Below are 24,588 nucleotides of genomic sequence, written 5' to 3' on the forward strand. Positions count from 1 at the left end.
CCACTTCCTGCTCCTCCACCCTTGTGCCCCGCCCCTCCAACCACCACCAGGACAGAACCCCACTGGTCCTCACCTACCACCCCACTAAACACCATATACAGCGTATCATCCATCGACATTTCAGCCACCTCCAAATGGACCCCACCACCAGGGATATATTTCCCTCCCCTCCCCTATCAGTGTTCCAAAAAAACCACTCCCTCCGTGACTCCCTTGTCAGGTCCACACCCAGACCAACCCAACCTCCACTCCCGGCACCTTCCCATACAACCGCAAGAAATGCAAAACTTGCGCCCACACCTCCCCCCTTACTTCCCTTCAAGGCCCCAAGGGATACTTCCATATCCACCACAAATTCACCTGCACCTCCACACACATCATTTATTGCATCCGCTGCACCCGATGTGGCCTCCTCTATATTGGGGAGACAGGCTGCCGACTTGCGGAACATTTCAGAAAACACTTCTGGGACACCTGGACCAACCAGACCAACCAACCCAACCACCCCGTGGCTCAACACTTCAACTCCCCCTCCCACTCCACCAAGGACATGCAGGTCCTTGGACTCCTCCATCGTCAGACCATAGCAACACGATAGTTGGAGGAAGAGCGCCCCATCTTGCGCCTAGGAACCCTCAAACCACAAGGGATGAATTCAGATTTCTCCAGTTTCCTCATTTCCCCTACCCCCACCTTGTCTCAGTCAAATCCCTCGAACTCAGCTCCGCCTTCCGAACCTGCAATCTTTTTCCTGACCTCTCCGCCCCCACCCCCACTCCGGCCTATCACTCTTACTTTGACGTCCTTCCACCTATCGCATTTCCAACGCCCCTCCCCCAAATCCCTCCTCCCTACCTTTTATCTTACCCTGCTGGACACACTTTCCTCATTCCTGAAGAAGGGCTTATGCGCGAAACGTCGATTCTCCTGTTCCTTGGATGCTGCCTGTCCTGCTGCGCTTTTCCGGCAACACATTTTCAGCTCTGATCTCCAGCATCTGCAGTCCTCACTTTCTCCTCCAGTACGAAGATAAAATCTAATACCTTGGTCCTGTGCTTGAACACGGGGAACTAAAATAGAATGAGGGAGAACCTGGATAAATTAGACTGGAAACAAACATTTTATGGTGGAACAGTTGATGAGCAGTGAAAGAATTTCAAAGACATTTTAGGAAGTGCTCAGCAAAGGCATATTCCAGTGAAAAGGAAGGACTGTAAGAAAAGGCGGTGGACAAAAGATACGGAATTCTACACCAGTTAGTTTATTCTCTGTAGTTGGAAAGATGTTTGGGTCTATTATCAAGGAAGAAATAACAGGGAATCCCGATACAAATTGTCCCATTGGGCAGACAGAGCATGGATTCACAAAGGGCAGGTCATGCTTGACAAATCATTTTGAATTCTATGAAGACATTTCGAACAAGGTGGACAACGGGGACCCAGTGGATGCGATGTACCTGGATTTCCAAAAGGCCTTCAACAAGGTGCCACGCAAATGGCTGTTGCATTATATAAGGGTGCATGGGATAGAGTATTAGCATGGGTAGAAGATTGGTTGACTAACAGGAAGCAAAGAGTGGGGATAAATAAGCTGGTTTATTCTGGCTGGCAATCAGTAACTAGTCGCGTGCCTCTAGGATGAGTGTTGGGACTGCAATTATTTAGAAATGATACAGATGATTTGGAGTTGGGGGCCACATGTAGGGTGTCAAGGTTTGCATATTAGACTAAGATGAGTAGCAGGACAAAGTGTGTGGAGGACTGGGAAACTTTGCAGGGGAACATAGATACATTGAGTGAGTGGGCAATGGTTTGGCAAGTGGAATATTATGTTCATAAATGTAAAGTCATACTCTTTGGTTGGAGTAACATTAATAAAAAGATTATTACTTGAATTTTTAAAAAGTTACATTATTTGCTATGCAGAGGCACCTGAACATCCTTCTGCAGGAGGGTTAGTCACCAGGTATAACAATCAATTCAGAAGGCAAATGGAATTTTATCCTTCATTGCTGAAGGGATTGTGTTTAAAAGCAGAGTTTATGTTCTCGCTACAGTGGGTGCTGGTGAGGCCACACCTGGAGTACTGCATGCAGTTTTTACCTCCGTGCGTGCTCAAGGATGCACTGGCCCTGGAGGGGGTGCAGAGGAGGTTAACTATGTTGATTCCGGAGGTGAAGGGTTTGACTTAACAGAGACTGAGTAGATTGGGATTATATTCATTGGAATTCAGAAGAATGGATAGATATAAAATAATGAATGGAAGAAATAAAATAGAAGTAGAGAGGATGTGTCCACTGGCAGACGAAGCTCGGACAAGAGGGCATCACCACAAGGTTAGAGGCAGCAAATTTAGGAGTGAATTGAGAAGGAACGTCTTGACCTCGATAGGAGTGCATTACCCAGGGAAGTAGTTGATGCTAGTTCAATGAACGGTTTTAAAGCTAAGTTAATTTTTTAAAAAAGAAATAATTAATTAAGGAATATGGTGCGAACGTGGGTAAATGGTTCTGCATCCACAAAATGATCAGCCATGATCTTATTGAATGGTAGAGCAGGCTCGAAGGGCAGGACGGCCTTCTCTTTTTCCTTGATCTTTTGTTCTTATATTATGCATGCCTCCATCACTCGTGACTTGGAGGTGCTGGTGTTGGATTAGGATGGACAAAATTAAAATTCACAGAACACCAGGTTATAGTCCAACCGGTTTATTTGGAAACACTACTTTGCCGGTCCTTCATCAGATGGTTGTGGGATTTTAACTTTGTCCCTCACTCTTGTAACTGAGAAATAGCAACAAAAGCCACGAAGCAGTGCGCAAGCTCCAGCCAACAGTTGGTATTGTGGACAATGAAGAAGGTTATCTCAGAATACAATGGGATATTGATCAGATGGGCCAGTGGGCTGAGGACAGGCAGATAGGAATTAATATAGATAGATTAGGTTAGGATATCTGGTTGTCATCGACAGGTGTGATTGATGTCAGCGGCGGACCAATGGAAAGGCAGGGGCGGAGCTGGAGGACCTGGCGGGGCAGTTGGTCCTCCGACCAATCAGTGAATGAGGGCGGGACTAGACTATACCACGTGATCATCCTCGCGGTGGGAGCGGATGTTCGGAATGTGTGTGTGCGGAGAGCAGTCGGTAAGGAAAGAAATAAACAGCAGGAAGCGGGAGGGAAATGGTGTTGATATGGTCTGAGAGGTTTTACAAACATTTGCTGCACATCGGAAAATACAAATTTGAAACTTACAGTTCCGTTTTTGTCTCGTTGAGTAATCGGCCCGAGTGAGCGCCGCCATCTTTATTCGGGGCAATGATTCACTGGACACGTCCGCGGCCGCCATCTTTGTAGGGGGCAAAGTTCAGAGGGATGTGTGTACAGCCTTCCCTGGTAAAAAGAGTCAGAGGGCAGGATTTACACAGAGCACATTCAAACCCAGAGAAATTGACTTTTTTCTGGATTTGTTTCGTCATTCATTTAAATGATTTGGATGTGAATAGAGGCCGTATAGTTAGTAAGTTTGCAGGTGACACCAAAATTGGAGGTATTGTGGACAATGAAGAAGGTTATTTCAGAGTACAGTGGGATATTGATCAGATGGGCCAATGGGCTGAGGAGTGCCAAAAAGGGTTTCATTTAGGTAGATTAGGTTAGGCTATGTGGTTGGCATAGGTTGGACCGAAGAAGTCTGTTTCTGTGTTAGACATCTTTGACTGTGGGATCACAAAAGTGAACTCTGCTCTGGTTCACCTCTGGGTTCTCTGATTATCTAGCTTCCTCAGTCTCTCGTGGGTATATTTTTGCTCTGTATAGTATTTTACTATTACTTTCACAGCTGCTTTGTAAATGAATTGAAAAATGTAGAGCTGGAAAAACACAGCAGCGCAGGCAGCATCCGAGGAGCAGGAGTATCAACGATTCGGCATAAGCCCTTCTTCAGGAATGCAAATGAATTGTCCACTGCTGCCCGGCTCCTGACCGTATGATGTTCCATTATCAGTTTATCTTTTCCACAATATCTTTGACGGTCAAGAATTCTTTTTTCCAATAAGTGAGTGCATTTTCCTTCAATTTTCTGACAGTCAAATTCTGCACCATTTTCATTCCCTGTAATTCATATTGCACTCCCTGAAACATCAACTGTGTATTTCTCCTTCCACAGAAACAAGTGATCAATGCCAAAGCCTTGTTGCCTGTGGAGAGGGTGATGTTTGACTTCCTTGTACTGCTGCAGTTTGTGTGGTGAAGGTGCTCCCACAACGTGGTTGGGTAAGAGACATTACAGATTATTCACTCAGCGATATTGAAGAGTAGAAGATATCTGTACAAATCATCATGGTTTTAATTTCACAAAAATATTATTGAGAACTTTTGACATAAGGCGACAGATGGAGAATATTGTGTCCAGTGACCAAAACCATTGCCAAATAAGCAGTTTTTCAAGAATGCCTTAAAGGAAGAAAGTAGATCTTAGAGAGTTAGAGTGGGGATTCCAGACCATGTTCCCTTGGAGTCTATAGAAACAGTCACACAGGTGAACTCAAAACTAAACACATCATTGAGAGTCTGAACTAAAATGAGTTATTGAGATATGAAAAGGTGTGTGGTGCAGGGAGATAGGAATAATTACAGCCAGCAATTAATTCAAAGGTGCGAAAGTAAATTGTTGTCACTTATAAATGGGAGTCTTTTGATTGATCAGCAAGTTTTGGTACAAGTGAGCACTTCGGCAGTAGAGTTTTCAATATTCTTGAGATTATCGGGAGGGTGACTGTGGGATGCTGGCCAGGAGTGGGTTTAGACAATGAAATCGAGTGTTAACAAAAGGAATGAATGAGAGTTTCAGCAAATGAGCTGAGACTGTGGTGAGGTCAGGTGATATCACTGAAGTCGAAATAGTGGTCTTGGAGGGGGTCTGGCCTGTCACCCTCACCTCATTCAGCTGTTTGTCAGTTTGTGAATCAAGTGTGTAACAAGCTCAGGAACTGAGTGGCCCTGGCAGAACCCAAAATGGGCATCACTGAGCAGCTGCGTGACAGCACTGTTGATGACACCTTCCATCACGTCACTGCTGAGCGAGTGTGGACTGATGGAGGGGAATTGGCTGAGTTGGATCTGCCCTGTTTTTTTGTGTTGGAACATCCCTGAGCAATGTTCCACAAAGTCGGTAGGTGCCAGTGTTGGAGCAGTACTTGCCTTGGTGGGCAGCAAGTTCTGGAGCACAGACAACATTATTATTGCCAGAATATTGGCAGGGCCCATACCTTTACACTGCTTATCCATTTCTTGATCTGATTTGAAATGAGTTTTCAACCAAGTCGATTCATATCTGTGATGTCAGGGACCAATGGAGAAGGCTCATCCACTTGGCACTGCTGGCTGAAAATCGCTGCTAATGCTGTCCTCTTATCTGTTGCATGAATGTGTGAGACCCCTCCATCGGTAAGGGTGGGGATATCTGTGATGCTTCCACCAGTGAGTTGTTTAATTGTCCATCACTATTCTTGACTAGGTGTGGCAGAACTGCAGAAATCAGATCTAATCTGTTGGTTATGGGATCACTTAGTTCTATTTGGTGTTGCTTGTGGTGTTTGGCATGCAGGTTTGGTAGCTGCACCAGGTATGCCTGGTACTGCTCCTGGCATGCCTTCCTGCATTCACCATTGAACCAGGGTTGATTCCCCTGGCTTGATGTTAATGGTTAAGTGGGGGATATCAGGCCATGAGATTTCAGATTGGGCTGGAGTACAGTTCTGCTGCTGTTGTTGGCCCACAGTGAGGCAGAAGTTGTAGGGTCAAGAGGGCTGATTGTGTGGTTGTATTTTCCAGTGCATTGGTAGATGTAATGTGGTCCATCCAGTTTCATTCCTTTGTTGAAACTGTGTAGTGATTAATACAATGAGTGACTTGATGGTCCACTGTCGGGTTTCTTTCCCTCAAGGACATTGTCAATAGCAGAAAAACATCCCCAATGGTTCCATGGCAAACAGTAGATTCTTCATTCCAGTTAATTTTTTCTTGACTTCAGAGCCACCCTCTACCAATTTGGGATTCAAACCTGAACTTCAGTTGTATATTTTAATATTCTTGATAAATACGACAGGTTTGTTCACTTATTTTTAGAATCACTATCACAGGTTTGTTTTTATTTCCAAAACAATAAACAAATGTCCATTATCCTGTCTCCTCCATCCAACAACAAGAGTGAGGAGCACATGGAGTTTCTCTGTCAATAACATTGAAACAATCCGATCAGCTGCCTCTGCTTCTTTCCTCCCTCTCCACAAGCCCACCAAGCCATTCTGCCTCACAAGGATGCTCCTAAGTCCTAAACTTGCATTTCCTAGAGTCCCTTGTCAAGCCTTATTTGAGGTCATCTTGGCCATTTACCCGAGTGTAGCTAAATCATGGACATTCCAAATCTCTGTCTCATCCTCCTGCTTGTCACCGTCATTTCTGCCTGCACCTCCCCCCCACCTCCCGCCTTGCAATTCACAGATATTGTTCCATGATCTATCTGTCTGTCTTTTCTGGTTATGTCCTTCTCTCCAATTCTGCTAAAACCTAATATTTGACCTCACCATCATTGGAAAATCCTGCTCCATCTCCACTCTCCCTTTCTGAATTCATTGTATTTGGTGTCCCTCCAGGATCTATCCTTAGTCCGTCCTGTTTCTCACCTACATACTGCCACGAGGTAACATCGCCCAAAAGCACTGTGTTAGGTTTCACATGTACACTGACAATGTCCAGCTCTCCCTCCCCATCATCCATCTCCATTACTCCACTATTACTCAGTTATCAAACTGCTTACCACGCTTCGATTAGCTGCAATTCACTCCAATGAAACACCGCAATTGTTAAACCCATTGCCTTCAGATGCTATTCCAAATTCATTTCCCTTACTGCTGTGCCCCTCCCTCTCACTGGGAAGTGTCTACACTCTTCACAATATTGCTTTCATATCTGACCCCAAGGTGTCCTTCTGATCAGACATCTACACAATCACAAACACCAGGAATTCCAATCTCTAAAATGCTGCTTGTCTCCTTCTCACCCCAGCTTCATTGCGACTGAAACCCTAACCTGTGTCGGTGTTGCCTTTAACTTAACAAATCTGAAACAGAATCCTTGATTCCGCGACTGACCCAGAATCTGGTTCAAGACTCACCCGTAATGGGACACATCCTCTCCATATTTATCCTGTCAAACCTCGACAGCATTCTGTATGTTTCAAAGAGATCATCTCTCATTCTTCCAAAGTCCAGTGAGTATATTCCCAACTTATTCAGCCTTTGCTTACAGGATAATCCCTTCAAAACAGGGATCATCCCAATGGATCTTCTCTGAAATGCCTCCAATAAACTGCTCTATTTCATGAACTAAAGTGACCAAATCTGTTCACGTTACTCCAGATGTGGTCTCAGTTGCCATTTGTTTAGTTGCCCGAAGGTATATACTCCAAACTCTTATATTGCAAACTCTTTGAAATAAGGGACAGCATTCCATTCCCCTTCCTGATTCCATGTTGTAACTGTGTGCTCGCTTTCTGTGTTTCCTGCTCATTTTCCCCCAGTCCCTTTGTGGTGCAGCTTTCTACAGTTTATCCCAAGTTATACTCTATTTGCCAACTTGTTGCCCAGGTTTCCTGTGAATATCTCTCTGTAAACTGTTTATAACCTTTTGGAACTTTCCTGTTATGCCTTTTCTAGGAGATTTCCCCCCTTATTATTCGAAACATGTCCTGTGAGCTCTGGGCAGTGGGAAGCATGCGCAGTTGCTATCTTTCAGGGATACTCTGTTTCATGACTGGTAGGACCTTGTTGCCCATTGGTCAGAATGGAGACAACTTGCCCATCAAGGTGCATGAGCCTTTCACACCCCCATGTCTTATTGATGAGGCACAGCGGCAGAACGGAAGGAAAGAAAAGGAAGGAAATCCTGCTCTCCACATCTCACTGAATCTTGGGACATTCTGTCTCATGTTCAGTCACATGAAGTCCCAAGGTGGAAACTCATCAATACCCACATAGATTTGCCCTTGAAGTTCCTGCTAACCTCCGCCAGGGGTAATGTGTACAGTCCTCCTGGGCCAGGAGGAGGGGATTGTATGAGTTTCAAACTTGAACTGACAGTGACGGATTTTATAAACTTGTATTACAGGCAGATATTCAGATGGTAATCTCCGTCACTCTAACGCCAAACTCTGACAGAATTACTCCATTCATCAGGACCTGGATATTCATATTGTGTGAGAGTATTGTGTTCCAGATCAATACCATTTGCTGAATAAAAGATCTCCTTTGAATCAAACCATCCTCTCAATAGATCTTTCAAATCTTCAACATGTGTCCTGTAACCCTTGTATAATGAGCTGATAGGTCTAAGGTTTATTATTACAACGTGTAACTTTTGTAAACCGCTTTGTCACAGCTCGCCAAATTTCCTTTGCTACAAGGAGAACTCCTCAGTTTCCCCAAACCCCTGATTCCCCAATGTCTGTTTTCTCTCTATAAGGTACACATCAGGATTGTGTTGGAACATTCTCCACTTGCCTGCATCAGTGCACCCCCTCCCCACCACCCAACAATATTAAGGAAAGTGAACATCCTCCAGGGTAAAGCACTGTACCTGAGTGGTTTCCCATCCACCACCTTCAGCATTCCCTCTCCCCACCCCCGAGGGACAGTGGCATCACTGTGTAAAAGATCAAGTCAGCATTGTCCTACCCGACCATAGGACTGCTCTCTCATTAGAGAGAGATGTCTGGTAGTGGTTAACCTGAATATTACCACAGCACATGCAAGGGGAGAGGTTGAAAAGGAGAGTCCATTAATTGCGGATGGTTATTCTTGATGTGTATTAGCAACACACATGTCACGTGAACAATTAATGTTAAAAAAGCCCCACAAATTCTGCAACTAAAATCCCCCATTCCTTGAACCATCCTGGTAAATCTCCTGTGCCCCGTCTCAGGGACCCTGCCATCCTTCACAATGTGTGGGCGATCTCTGGTTCGCACAGACCCAGCTGCTCTGAACCCTGTGGGTGATAGCATAGAGCAACAGTTGCACTAAACCTCACTGTCTGGAAGAGAGTGAGAGACAGAAATCCCGAAGGCATTTAAAATCTATTTAGGAACACACTTGCAATGCCAAGGCTGACAGGTCTATGGGCTCTGTGCTGGAAAATGGAATTAAAATAGTTAGCTGGGAGATTTCTTTTCAGCATAAACCCAATGGACCACAAAACCGTTTTCCGTCCTGTAGACCACAAACGCGTAATATAGGAATATGACAAGCCACAAATAGCAACCGGGTCAGAGAAGGTGATATTAGAATAGGTGATACGTGATTGATTAATGTTTTTTGGAGGAAAATGTGACAGAGGTTAAGCGGGACATTGTGGAGCTCAGGGTGCAAAAATCTGAAATAGAAATGGGTTATCCTGAAGGCTGGAATTAAAGAAAGGCACATCACAGAGATTTGTGAGGGTGGAAAAGATTAAAGATAGAAAGTGTGTTGAGACTGGAGGAGATTAGAGGTTGGAGGATGTTGCAGAGATTGAGATGTTTTTGATCCCAGAGATAGTGATAGTTCTGAGGCTAGAGAGGAATTACAGAGATAACGATGAGTTGTTCGCTTTCCCAACACTACCTCTTTACTGATAATGATTGTTTCTCTGTCATCATCTGCCACATCCTCCATAGGCCTGCGACAATGAGAGTACACAGACAGTATGTTCCTGTTAAGGCCAAGGCTGGGAGGCGTCGAGAATGCTGCATGACCTGAGAAATTGGGGCTCTGGTCAAGAAAATGAAGGAAGGATATGGCAGGTACAGACCCCACTGTGTTTGTGTGAATCCATAGAGGACTGTAAGGGTAGTAGGAGTATACTCACGGGAAACCAGGAGGCAAAAAAGGGGACATGAGATAGCTTTGGGAAATAGGTTTAAGGAGAATCCAAAGAGATTCTACAAATACACTAAAGAGAAAAGAATAACTAGGCAGAGAATAGCCACCCTCAAAGATCAACAAGACTGTCTATGGAACAGCAGGAGGTGGGAGAGATTTTAAGTATTTGATGTCAGATTTTAATGAAAGGGGATATGAAAGTTAGAGAAGTTGGAGAAATAAATAGTGATAACTTGGCAAATGTACATATTACAGAGGAGGAGGTACTGGATGTCTTAAAATGCATAAAGGTGGATAAATCCCTGGAATCTGATCAGGTGTATCCCAGAACTTTGTGGGTAAATAGGGAAGCTTTTGCCGGGCCCCTCGCTGCGATATTTGTATCATCGATCACCACAGGTGAGGTGCTGGAAGATGGGTGCCATTATTTGTTAAAGGTGGTAAGGAAAAGCCAGGGAACTATAGACTGGTGAGCCTGAAGTCAGTGGCAGAGAAGTTGTTGGAAGGGATTCTCCGGGACAGGATTTACAAGTCATTGGAAAGGCAAGAAATTATTAGGGAGAGTCAGCATGGCTTTGTGCATTGAAATCAGTAACTTGGACTTGAGAAAGACACAAGGTTTCACATAACACACTGGTTAGCAGGTTCAATACCATAGAATACTGGCGGAACTAGCTGTTTGAATACGGAATTGGCTGGAAGGTCAACGAGTCAGAGATGGACAGCACAGAAACAGAGACCCGTCGGTCCAACCAGTACATGCTGATCAGATATCCCAATGTAATCTAGTCCCACCTGTCAGCACCCGGCCCATATCCTTCCTATTCATATACACATGAAGATGCCTTTTAAATGTTGCAATCGTAATGGCCTCCACCACTTCCTCTGACAGCTCATTCCATACACGTCCCACCCTCTGTGTGAAAATGTTGTCTCTCAAGTCTCTTTAAAGTCTTTCCCCTCATACCATAAACCTATGTCCTCTAGTGCTGGAATCCCCGACGCCAGGGAAAATACTTTGTCTATTTATCCTATCCATGCACCTCAGGTTTTCATATACATCGATAAGATCACCTCTCAGCCTCCGACGCTGCAGGGAAAACAGCCCCAATCTATTCAACCTCTATTTAACCCCCCAGCCTAGCTCAAATCCTCCAACCATGGCAACATTCTTGTAAATCTTTTCTGAACCCTTTCAAGTTTCACAACATCCTTCCAATAGAAGGGTGACCAGATTTGTATGCAACATTCCAAAAGTGGCCTAACCAATGTCCTGTACAGCTGCAACATGATCTCATAACTCCTGTACTCAATACTTAGTCCGATAAAGGCAAGCATTCCAAATGCCGCCTTCACTATCCTATCTACCTGCACTCCAAGGTCTCTTTGTTCAGTAACACTCCTCAGGACCTTACCATTAAGTGTATAAGTCCTACTAAAATTTGTTTTCCCAAAATGCCACTCCTCAGCCCATTCACCCATCTGACCGAGATCCCATTGTACTCTGAGGTAATCTTTTTCACTGTCCACTACACCTCCAGTTTTGGTGTCAACTCACTAACTATACCTCCTATGTTCACATTCTAAGTCATTGATATAAATGACGAAAGGTAGTGGATCCAGCAGTGATCCTTGTTACACTCCACTCGTCACAGGCCTCCAGTCTGAAAAGCGACCCTCCATCACCACCCTCTGTCTTCTGCCTTTGAGCCAGTTCTGTATCCAAATGGTTAGATCTCCCTGTATGCCATGAGCTCTAACCTTGCTGAGCAGTCAGTGTCATAGTGCAGGATGCTTTTTGGACTGGAAGCCTGTGATGAGCAATATGCTGTCAGGCTGGGTGCTGGGTCCACTGCTTTTTGCCATTTAGATAAATGATTTCTATGTGAATATCGGAGCTATGGTTAGTAGGTTTACAATAGACACCAAAATTGGAGGTGCAGTGGACAGCAAAGTTACCTGAGAGTACAATGAGACTCCGATCAAATGGGCTGAGGAGTGGCAGATGCAGTTTAATTTAGATAAATGTGAGGTTCTTCATTTTGGAAAAGCGAATCAGGGCAGGACTTCTACACTTAATGGGAAGGTCCTGGGGAGTGTTGCTGAACAAAGAGATCTTGGAGTGCAGGTTCATAATTCCTTGAAAGTGGAATCATAGATAGGCAGGGTAATGAAGAAAGTGTTTGGTGTACGTGCCTTTATTGGTCAGTGCATTGCGTACAGGAGTTGTGACGTCATTTTGCTGTACAGGACATTCCTTCAGCCACTTCTGGAATTCTGCTTTCAGTCCTGGTCTCCCCGCTATTGGAATGATATTGTGAAACTTGAAAGGATTCAGAAAAGATGCAAAGGTGTTGCCAGGGTTGAGGGATTGAGCTATAGGGAGAGGCTGAATAGACTGAGGCTGTTTTCACTGGAGAATTGGATGCTGAGAGGTGACCATAGAGGTTGATAAAATCATTAAGGGCAAACAGCCAGGATCTTATTCCTGTTTAGGTGAGTCCAAAACTAGAAAGCACAGGCATGAGGGAAAAGATTGAAAAGGGATATTAGGGGCAAAGTTTCAAGCTGAACGTAGTATGTGTATGGAATGAGCTGCCAGAGAAAGTGTGGAGGCCGGTACAGTTACAACATTTAAAAGGCATCTCATTGGATATGTGATTGGGAAAGGTTTTGAAGGCTATGGGCCAAGGGCTAGCATATGGGACGAGATTAATTTAGGATATCTGGTCGGCATGGACAAGTTGAACTGAAGGGTCTGTTTCTGTGCTGTACATCTCTATGATGCTAATAAATTAAAATTAAGATAGGTTTCTCTTTTATGGAGAGTTACCAGAAGGCCAGACAATTCTCCTTAGAGCTGAGAAGGTTAAGCAGTGATTTCGACCAGGAGTTGATTTGTTTCCAGGGTATTTCATTTACAGAGAGACAGAGTGAGAAATTTTTAACGTCACAATTTTTAGTAACTATTTTCAGGTGACTGGCAAATAATGCAAAGAAAAATGTCAAGATTTTTTTACTCAGTAAGTTCTGAGCATCTGGAACAGTTTGACCAACAGCTGGATGCAGATTCAGTAGCTATTGTCAAAACAATTTTGAAATTTAACATTTTTAAGGAAGGATTTGGAGGGCTATGTCCAAATGGGAGGTGAGTTGTGATAGACTGGCACCATCTCCAGAGGAAGAGAGTACAGCCCCAATGGGCTGAATAGCCTCCAGTCCCTGTGCTCTGTGATACTGACCCATTCACTGTGAATGATGAAGCTCATCGCAGGGCAGAGCCGTAGAGATGTACAGCATGAAAATAAATCCTTTGGTTAAAGTGGTCCATGCTGACCAGATATCCCAACCTAATCTAGACCCATTTGCCAACACTTGGCACATATCACTCTACACCCTTCCTATTCATATTACCATCCAGATGCCAAATCGTTTAATTGTACCAACATCCTCCACTTCCTGACAGAAGATTCCATACACGCACCAACCTCAGTGGGGAAAAATATTGTCCCTCAGATCCATTTTAAATTATTCCCCTCTCATCTTAAACCAATGCCCTCTCATTCTGGACTCCCCGACCCCAGGGAAATGACCTTGTCTATTTATCCTACCCATGCCCCTCATGGTTTTATAAACCTCTTTGAGGTCACCCCTCAGCCTCTGATGCACCTGGGAGGATCCCACCACTCGGGTCACAATGGGGCCTGGCTGATTGACACAGCTTCAAACCAATAGGAGAGTTGGCATGATCCTCCAGCCAATGGGAGTGAATGAGGGGTGGGTCCAGCAGGCCAACACATGACCATCAGCTTTGCAGGCGCAGTGTCACTGTGAGGGGGGACTGAATGTGAAGGAGTGGGAGAGGCAGCAGATACTGGGAGAGCGATGGAGTTAGTGTGGACTGGGAAGGTTGATAAACACTGTTTCAGTCTGCTGGACCTGAATTAGATACTCCGGGTAAATTAGAACCAAAAGAACTTCGGATGCTGTAAATCACACACAACAACCAGAAGGTGCTGGAAAAGCTCAGCAGATCTGGCAGCATCTGTGAAAAGAAATCAGTTCGCATTTTCGATCCAGTGATGCTTCCTCAGGAACTGATGTTACTGAGAAAAAAAGAGTCTGTTTTTACGCAGAAGGTAGGGATTAAGGAGTAAATGATAAGTGGGGATAGAGTCCAAAGAGAGAGATAGGAGCAGTTGGACAGAGGAGTGAATAACGATCGGACGGGGGGGAGGGTGAAGAGCTGTTTATGGGGACTGTTAGTGGCTAACCATAGGTAGTGTGTAATGGCAGGCTACGTAATAACAAGGCCTGGTGTGTGGGGTAGGGGGGCAAAGACACTAGGACGTGGGAGAGTTCAGGACCTAAAATTATTGAATTTGATGTTGAAGCCAGAGGGTTGCAGGGTTCCCGATTGGGAGATGAGGTGTTGTTCTTCCAGTTAGTGTTAAAATGTGGCGCTGGAAAAGCACAGCAGGTCAGGCAGCATCCAAGGAGCAGGAGAATTGATGTATTGGGCATGTCAGCACTTCATCAGAAATGTGGGTGGGGGAATACGGCTGAGAGATAAATAGGGAGGGGTGTTTGGGGTTGGGGGAAGGGAGCTAGGGAGGCAATAGGTGGTTGTAGATGGAGGGTAGTGGTGAGAGGGTGGAATGGATAATTGGAAAGGAAGATAGACAGGTGGGACTGTTCAAGAGGCCAGTGCCGAGTTGGAGGGTTGAATCTGAGATAGGGTGGGGGATGGGAGATGAGGAAACCTTCATGCCGTGTGGTTGAAACTTCCCAAGATGGAAGATCAGGTGTTCTTCCTCCAGGTGCCGGGTGGCTCGGATTTGGGGATGGAGGACTTGCATGTCCTTGGCAGCGTGGTGACGGAGGGGGTGGGGGGTAACCGAAGTGGTCGACTACAGGGCGGTGGGGTTGGTTGGTGCATGTGTCCCAGAAATGTTCCATGGAATATTCCACAATTTGGCGTCCTGAGAGCAAGGGACGCAATCGGTGAGGTGTTTGGGTGAGCAGGGAAATCTCTGCTGGATGTGGGAGGATCCAGTGGTGCCTTGGATGGAGTTAAAGGGAAGGTGTGGGCACAGGTTTTCCACCTCTTGCAGTGGCAAGCGAAGGTGCTTAGAGTGGAGTGTGGGTTGGTGGGGAGTGTGGATCTAACGTGGAAGTCACAGAAGGTATGGTCTCTGTGGAATGCTGAAAGGGGTGGGGAGGGAAATATATCTCAGGTGGTTGGATCTGATGGTGGAAAGAGCAGAGGATGATGCGTTGTATCTGGGTGGAAGGTGAGGATGGTGGGATTCCATCTTTGTTGCATTTGAAGGGGTGGGGTTCAAGGGCAGTGGTGTGGGAAGTGGAGGAGATACACTGGAGGGCATTGTTGACCACATGTGAGGGGAAATTGCAGTCCTTGAAATAGGAAGCCATTTGGTATGTTCTGAAGTGTTCTTCCAGCTTGCATCAAACTTCACTGGAACACTGCAGTAAGCATGAGACAGAGATGTTGGACAGGGAACAGTCTTGTGTGTTAATGAGCAGGCAACTGGAAGCTCAGGGTCTTTTTTGCAGCACAATGTAGATCATCAGCCACCATTTCCACCACCGCCACTGAGATGCGAGAAGGTTCCTGTCTCCTCCATTAACAGCTTTCCACCTTCCCACTCCTTTGTCTTTCCAAATGTTCCTGTGTCTCTTTGGGCTCTGTCCCCACCTATTATTTACTCTTTAACCCCTGTCTCCTGTAGTCCAAAGATCTGTAGGTTCGGTGAATTGGCCCAGCTAAGGTTCCCGTAGGGTTCAGGGATGTGCATTAGTTCGGGGGAAATGGAGATTAATAGAGTAGGAGAATGGGTCTGGGTGGGATAAACTTCGGAGGGTGGGTTTGGAATTGTTGGGCCAAAGGGCCTGTTTCCTGAAGGGATTCTAATTTTCCCAGCTGTCATCGGTTCTGAGGAAGGGTCACTGGACCCATGATGACCCATGGTGTGTGTAGGAGGCGGAAAGGGGAAAGTGGCAGCAGAAACCAGATGAAATGTATCAGTGTAGACTGGGAGGGTTTAGTTACACTCTGGGCAGGTAGTTAGTCTGAATTAGAAACTCTTGGTCCCACGTTTGCAGCAAAGGGGAAGATGGCTTGGGCCTCAGGTAGTGAGAAGTCCTGGGTTATGGCCACCATCTTTATTTGGGGCAAGGTACAGCAAGGAGCATGCACGGGTCCTCTTCCTGGGTGGGGGCGGGGTGATTTGAAGAGGAGCATTTACACATCAAACACATACCAAGAGAAGTGTTTGTCTTCACTATTTATCTTGCACTGACTGAGCTTTGTTTTGTGAATTCATTTTATAGGATATTAATTGAGGATAATTGAGACTGGGATCTCAATAAACAAGTTTCTCCAGATAGCAAAGTCCTCAGGATCTGAATATCATTGGGATTTAACTGTGGAACGAGAAAGGTTTGTCTGTTCTGTCTGTGGGAAAATATCTTCAATATTTTTGTCAAGCCAAAAGCAGAACGATGTTCAAGTTCATGGTTGGATCACCCTTGGGGTATGTGTTCAATTCTTGGCCCTGTAGCTGTGGAAGGAGGTATTGGCCTGAGAGAGAGCACAGGTTTTTGCAAATTACACCTCGTCTTTTTGCAGGAACTGTCAGATTTAGTCTCACTCATCCACTTTATAATGTTAATCTGTAAACTCCCGACTTCCAATTCTCTGCAAATTTCTCGTGGACTCAAATTCCAGCACCATTTCAGGAGGAACGTTCCAGATTCTGACAACTGTCTGTTCATTCAGAAACTGCTGAAGTCCATTTTGACTCTGGGGTTACAAAGGGCTGAATTGAAAGATGCAATGCTGGTCTGAGCTCCCATTTAGGTGCATTGGAACAGTACAGGAGGATGAGGGAAGTGTAGGTGTGAGCAGACAATGAAAATGACAGGGCTGCACTGTGAGGGCTGCTTGGCTCAATGAGAGTGTTTTGGAGTTGGGTGTAAATAGTGAGGTGAGACAGGGAGAAGGTGAAGCTGAAACTCCGTTTTAGTTCAGGCCTTTCAGAAATTCACAGTCCCAATGGGAATAGCCAATTTGTTAGTGATACCTGTGGAGTATTTAAGTTTTTAAAGTGTGACATATCAGCTTAAGTAAAGATTTTTTTTTGTTATTATAATGGACATGTTTGAAGTGAAGGAAGGTTACTCACTCATTTAAATTCTCTTAATGGGAGTAACTAGATGAATGTAGAGAGACGTTGTGACAGGAGCCCTCAGACCTGTGGTGTGCTCCTCTTGTACAATGTGGGAAATAAGGGCCGCTTCCAGTGTCCCTGACGGCTATGTGTGCAGGAAGGGTTCCCATCTGCAGTTACTGGGAAACTGCTTTTCAAAGCTGGAGCTGAGAGTAGACTCACTGTTGAGCATCTGCAATACTGAGAATGTTATGGACAGCACGTTTAGTGAGTTAGTCACACTGCAGGTGAGGGTTACACAGGCAGAAAGGGAATGGGTGAACATCAGATCGAGTAAAAGGCTCAGGAAGTGAGTACAGGAGTCCCCCGTTGTTATCCCCTTCTCATACAGATACTGTATACCGCTTGGGATTCTGTAAGGGCAGGAATGGGTGGGGTGGCTTCTTGGGAAATCAGCATCAGCCAGGTTCATGACACCACCGAGAGCTCTGCTGATGAGACCAAGAGGAATGACAGTGGCAGGGTTATAATGACAGGGGATTCAATAATCAGGGGTACAGCCTGGCACTTCTGTGCCCACAGACATGAATCCAGGATGGGATGTAATCTCCCTGGTGCCAAGATCCATGATATCATGGAGTGGCTGCAGGACGTTCTGGAGCTGGAGGGTAAACAGCCCATGGTGGTGCAACACACAGATACCAACGACATCGCTAAACAGAGGGATGAGGGCCTGAAAGCTGGACATAGGGAGAGCAGAGATACATTAAAATGTAGCTCCTGAAATGTAATAATGTCAGACTTACTCCCAGTGCCATTTGCTAATGAGAGCAGGAATGAGAAGGTAGATCAGCTGGATGTGTGGCTGGGGAAATGGTGTACCACAGAAGGGTTATGATTCATCAGGCACTGGGACCGTTTCGGGGACGGACCTGTACCAGCCTGACCGGTTACCCCGGGCAGAGCTGAGACACATCCGTTGGGACTTTTGCCAGTTCTCTTGGTGAGTTTGTAACTAGTCTGGCAGGGGAATGGGAACTAAAGTGTAGGCTTAGATGGGTCAGATTCAGGACAGGGAATGGGAGGTAGAATATTAGTGATTTTTAGATTAGATTAGATTACTTGGAGTGTGGAAACAGGCCCTTCGGCCCAACAAGTCCACACCGCCCCGCCGAAGCGTAACCCACCCATACCCCTACATCTACATCTACCCCTTACCTAACACTATGGGCAATTTAGCATGGCCAATTCACCTGACCTGCACATCTTTGTGACTGTGGGAGGAAACTGGAGCACCCGGAGGAAACCCACGCAGACACAGGGAGAACGTGCAAACTCCACACAGTCAGTCACCTGAGGCGAGAATTGAACACGGGTCTCTGGTGCTGTGAGGCAGCAGTGCTAACCACTGTGCCGCCCACTAATGTAGTTAGCGGCTCAGAAAGCCAAAGGAAAGGAGGATTAAACGAAGATTGAGTCCCTCTTCATCCATCAGTCCTGACATCCCAGGAAGGTGAGTCAACAAAATCTGGAGCTTTGTACATGTCGATGACTCTGTGCTTCAGCAAAATGGTGGAAATCTGCAATAAAAACAAAAAGCGCTGGAGATCCTCAGCAAGTCTATCAGCATCTGAAATGGTGACAGATGCAGGAAACATTGCAGCTTTGAAGTGTTTAGATGATCACACCAAGCACTACAATATTGGTTACATGCTGAGTGCCAGAACGTGGGACTAGCATAAATAGGTGCTTGATGACCAGCATGAATACGATGGGGCTGGAAAGGTGACGTTTCGGGTCAGGGCTATTTATCAAGACTGACAAAGGGTCCTGACCCAAAACATCAACCTTCCTTCTCCTCTGATGCTGCCTGACCTGCTGCACCTCCCCAGGTCCACTTTGTACAGACTCTGACTTCCAGCATCTGCAGTCCTTAACTATCTTCACATCCCAGGACTCATCTGGTGATCCACCTTTACACTCTCTCAATAACCAGGAGAGCCTTCCTTGGAAAAGGGGAACAAAGGTGTATACAGTACTCCAGGTGTGGTCTCACCAAGGCCCTTCCAGAAAGGGATCCCTGTCCCCATCTTATCCATAATGGTCATCAAGCACACGGGCCTGGTGTGATCATTTCAACACTTCTTCAAGACTGCAATGTTTCCTGCATCTGTCCCCATTTCAGATGGGGCCAGACCTGCTGAGGATCTCCAGTGCTTTGTTTTCTCTGCTGTCGAGTGTTGAAAGGGGGGATTTGCAGTTGAGAAATTCAAATTGAACTTCATGTTACTGGATCCGTGCCGATCTGAATATCATTGGCCTTTTCATCTGGAAGGAAAGGTTTGCATTCTGTCCCTGGGCGAATATTTCAAATCTCAGTGTGACAAAAAGTACTGAGACAGTGAAGTCCATGTTAGCGTGGGGACTTGGTTTTTGAAAGTCTAAAACAATCATGGCACATTTCCCTGGAACAGTCAAGCCACAGATTGGTTTTGTATGAGGACAATTAGCCATGAAACCAGAAAGACCAAAGGATTCCTGCATCATGGAAAAAGCTATAAAAATGGGATTGTTGTAATGGAGTGAATTATTGATTGTAATCCAATGGATTGTAATCCATTGGTGTTGTCACATCGGTTCCAGCGCCGTAGGGAAACACGGGAAATGTGATGAATGCAGTGTCAGTTTAAGTTATTCAACTGGAAAGGTGCAGAAGAAATTTACAAGGATGATGCCAGGGCTCAGGGGTCTGAGTTACAGGGAGAGGTTGGACAAGTGAGGACTTTTTCATTTCGAGCAGAGGAAACTGTGGGGGAATATTTTATAGAAGTGTATAAGACCATGAGAGGCATGGGTAAGGTGAATGCACTCGGTCTTTTTCCCAGGGACTCAAGGATTGGAGGGCATCAGGTTAAAGTTAGAGGAGAAAGAATACATGGGAAACTGAGGGGCAACTGTTCTACACAAAGGTGGTATGTATATGGAATGAGCTGCCAGTGGAAGTGGTTGAGGTGGGTATATTAACAACAAGTGAAAGACATTTGGACAAATACATGGATAGGAAAGTTTCAGAAGCAGATGGGCTAAGTGCAGGGATATGGGGTTAGCGTGGATGGACATTCTGATCGGCATGGGCCAGTTTGGGCCAAAGGGCCTGTCTCTGCTGTAGGATTCTATAACTCTCAGTGCATTTGCTCTTTCTCCCCCTAACTCTGGTATCCTGGGATGTATTCCATTGGGCCAAGGAGACTTGTCTACCTTTAGCTCCATTAGCTTGCCCAGCTCTAACTCTTTCACGATAATGGTTATTACCTAGGTCCTCACCCTCCTTTAGTCTCCTTATCAATCACTGGCATGTTCTTTGTATCCTCCACTGTGAAGACTGACTGCTGTGTACTCATATTCCTGAACCCTGCTGGATAGGAATAACTGGGCACAGAACTCTGAGAGGTCTTCTTTGAGTCTTTATTGATGAGACATGGCAGTTACATGGATAGTGTACAGACAAAACACCTCCAGGCAGCATCAGGTAACTCCCCGCCTGTCCGATGTGCCGCTCCCATTCTTAAACCTTTGTGGTTTGGGACTTTGAATAGAGACTGTCTCTCAGTATTCTCTCCATTGCAACGGCAGTTAGAAAGTCGAGTGGTTAAACCACACACCCCTCCCCCACACCCCTGTGGCTCCCTCAAGTACCTGACAGGTGCTTCAGTTTCAGTGGGGCTGTCTATCAGGATGGTGATGTGGAGCAGCCGGGGTTGGGGTGGGGTGGACAAAGTTAAAAACCACACATCACCAGGTTATAGTCCAACAGGTTTATTTGGAAGTACAAGCTTTTGGGGTGTGCTGTGATTTTTAACTTGATCAGGATTATCTCTATGGTAACAGTTAAGTGCTTCAGCAATTACAGAGGCCATCTGTTCCCCACACAATAGGTTCCCCTCTAGCAGGGTAAACTGCTATTCTGTCCTTGGGGATAGTTACTCATCACTTTTCTCCCCCAATCCCATCTCGCTTTCTGTTGATCTTTAAAGTTTTTCCAATCTCCGAATTTATCCTTGGTCTTTGACAGTTTGTATGCCTTCTCCTTCAATTTGATAGACTCCCTTATTTCCTTAGACATGGCAGATTACTCCTTTTCCTACAGTCCTTCCTTTTCACTGATATATACTTTTGCTGAGAAATTTGAAAAATTACTTTGATGTTCCTCCACTGTCTGTCAACTGTACCACAGGAAAGTCTTTGCTTCCAGTCTGCATTCGCCAACTCCTGCCTCCTCCTATTGTAGTCTCCTTTGTTAAAGCACAGTATCTTGGGATTGGATTTAATCTTCCCGCTTTCCATCTGTGTTCTAAATTCAACCAGATTAATGACAAGTCTTTTTATCAGATTACGAGGGGAGGCAATGTTTCCTGGGTGTTTTGGGTTCATTGTCAGTGACCTTGGCTTTGTAATAAAGTGCAGGATAGATATTCACAACAGAGTATTCTGGATGCTGTGAATGTACTACACAGTCTAAAACCATAAATCACTGTCACCCCTCAGTTTAAAATTGCAAAATCATTATCTCCTACACGCTTCCTCATTACCTAAGTTTGAACGCTAATCCACCTGACTATCCTGCTCTTTCTGAAAATCTCCTTTGGTGAAGATGGTGAGTTTTGGATTCATCTTTCTGTTATTACCGTAAGAAGATAAGCACTGGGCACAGGAGAGGCAATGCAGCCCTTCGAACCAGCTCCAACATTTAATACGGTGATGATTGAGCTCACCTCGGTCTCAGCTGGATTTTTCCGCCTGCTCTCTCTCACGGTTCAACTCATTGCAAATTCAACATCTGTATCTCTTCATTAAATTGGCTCATTGTCCTGGCATCCACCGCATTTTGATTAGGAAATTCCACAGATTCACAACACATTGAGATAGGTACATTCTTCTTCATGAGAATAGAACAGAGTCCCTATAGTGCAGAAACAGGGTATTCATCCATTGATTCCACACCAACCCTATGATGAGCATCCCATTCAGACCCACTCGTTCCCTGTAACCCTGCATTTCCTGCGGTTAATTGCCTAAACAGCACATGCATGGACCCTATGAGCAATTTGGCATGACCAATCCACCTAACCTGCACATCTTTGGACTGTGGGAGGAAACTGGAGCACCGAACAAAACCATACAGACGTGGGGAGAATGTGTAAACTCCACACAGTTGCCTAATGCTGGAATCAAACCCGGGTCCCTGACACTATGAGGCAGCAGTGTTAGCCACTGAGCCACCTCTGCTTAAAATCTGGTGCCCATTATTAACCTCCCCACCCCGCAATTGGCTGAATGTATATTCCTTACGTCAGAAGTCCGGGTGTCTAAGTGGATGTCTCGGTAAATCCCCGTGACAGCCCACATGTCCTGTGTGTCTGAATAGATATCCTATACACAACACCCTCCAGCCCACACTTTCTCTCACTTTCCAGGGACAGGTCTCCAGAGACTTCATGGCGACTACAAATCCCACAGTCCCTGAGGCAGGGACCACACGTGTGTGAGGAAACCCACCACTGTACATGTACAGAATGTGGGCGGGTTTTGGAGCATGTTCTTTGGGTAACTAGCGGAAAGCATTTCACACTGTGATTGGCAGGAGAAGGGATGCATCTACCTAAAGTATTGATCAGTTTTGGGGGGATCAAAGTGTCACTACGCCTAGATGGGACCAAGTTCCATTCGCAACTTGTCATAACACTGGGAATTGACCAATGGGAAACAAGGAAGAATCTGACCCATTTTCCCAGACTGAAGGTTCCTCTTCTGTCCAGGATCTGCCACCTCCCTTTCTGTTTCCGTCTGTTTCATTCTGCTGTTACATTATTGACTTGCAGCAACTGAAGGGAAAGGAAGTGAACCCAGAAAGGGTGCAGAGTCTAACCAGAGACGGGAAGTGGTGCCATGGATTTGTTTATCAGTAACTCCATGAGAATGTAGAGCGTGTACATTAGTGGGGAGCAGAGTCAGAACGGTGGGAGAGAGTAAGTGGGCTGGAGGGTTACAGCTTTGGGGAAAGAAAGGGGAAAAAGATATTCCAGAGAAACTAGAATTGTCTGTTCTGAATTTCTAACCTGTACATATTCTTTTATACAGGGTGCTAGATAGTGAAGATTTGCAGACTGAAATCTCAAAATCATGTGCAGATTGTGATTAAGTTAACCAGCATTTGAAGAACCAAAGATGGAGAATCACTCGGCCAAAATCCTGCAACACTCTCCCTCCCAGCATTGTCGGTCTATCTGCGTCAAATGGACTGTGAATGGTACAAGACAGCAGCTCACTACCATCGTCTCAAGGGTAACTAGTTATGGGGAATAAATGCTGGCTGAGACCGTGATGCCCATATCCTGGAAATGGGTTCTATCTCTAGTTGCTGAACCCCGGTTGATGTTCCTGCAGGATGATGAGGGACGCTGAGTGCATCCTCCAGGAGGCAGCACCATCACATTACCCCTGCCTACACCCACACAGTAACACCGCAACGTCACTGGAACAAAAGGCAGTGAAGCCAAAGGAGGGCTTAGATATAGTTCTTCAAGGTAAAGTCATGAAAGGGGATTGGAACACAGCAGGAACAGGAGACTGAGCTGGATGGTCAGCTGTTTCCCCTTGAATGATGGAGCAGGATTGAAAGGCTGAATGGTCTCCTGCTGCTATCTCCCAGGTATGTATATAACCATGGAGCCCGGGTAGGAAGAAGGGGGCAGGGATTCTCCAGGAGATTGCACTTCCACAACAGTTTTCAGTGAGGGATGGTTTGATGGATTTTATTTAACATTTATCTTTAACACAAGGTTTCTAAATATTGGTTTTAAAATGTTGTAAGAGCTTTTTGCACCGCAAGTAAAATTAAAGAAAATAAATTGAACTGTTTGAATATAACAGTTTAAAGCTTTCAACCTCCTGTAAAACAAAATCCTGTCTATTCCCAGACACCATCACTTTCCAGCTCCTCAAACTCCAGGGAAATATTCCCTCCCTGTCTGAACCTTTGGTTTGATTTAACTGCTTTTCAGTTGTCATTCTGTGAGGTGTGAAGCGTTCTTTTTCCCCATTTCTCTGACCCAGAAATGTGATCACACCAACCTTCCCACCATCAAAATCATCATTACGCCATTTTGCTTTTGGTTAACCTATAATCTCCAGCAGTGCAAAAGTGAGGACCGCAGATGCTGGAAAACAGAGCCTAGGTTAGAGTGGTGCCGGAAAAGGGCTCTCGCCAAAACATTGATTTTCCAGCTCCTCGGATCCTGCCTGACCTGCTATGCTTTTCCAGCACCACTGTAGTCGAGACATATAATCACCAGTAGTAAACCATTTGTGTAACCAATTGAATATTTCCAAACAAAGCCTATTACGGGTCAAGCAAACCATTAAAAGGGACAGAGTGAGAAGGGACTAAATCAAAGTAGAGTTGTGGGGAGGGGACAGCG

The 24,588-nt window shown here is 45.4% G+C and overlaps 1 long non-coding RNA gene across 3 annotated transcripts; it reads left to right on the plus strand.

The window, feature by feature from the left end:
* The first annotated feature begins 3,082 nt into the window (after nt 1-3,082).
* Nucleotides 3,083-24,332, plus strand: LOC140458575 (uncharacterized). Of its 3 annotated transcripts, XR_011953587.1 has the most exons (5): nt 3,083-3,143; nt 3,839-4,054; nt 4,166-4,272; nt 9,713-9,838; nt 16,272-16,323. It is a non-coding gene; the product is annotated as an uncharacterized lncRNA (long non-coding RNA). The 3 variants fall into 3 exon arrangements; XR_011953589.1 differs by lacking the exons at nt 9,713-9,838; nt 16,272-16,323 and adding an exon at nt 23,249-24,332; XR_011953588.1 differs by lacking the exons at nt 9,713-9,838; nt 16,272-16,323 and adding an exon at nt 8,167-8,316.
* The last annotated feature ends 256 nt before the right edge of the window (nt 24,333-24,588 follow it).

Source organism: Chiloscyllium punctatum, chromosome 33, assembly GCF_047496795.1.
Source record: "Chiloscyllium punctatum isolate Juve2018m chromosome 33, sChiPun1.3, whole genome shotgun sequence".
Taxonomy (NCBI): domain Eukaryota; kingdom Metazoa; phylum Chordata; class Chondrichthyes; order Orectolobiformes; family Hemiscylliidae; genus Chiloscyllium; species Chiloscyllium punctatum.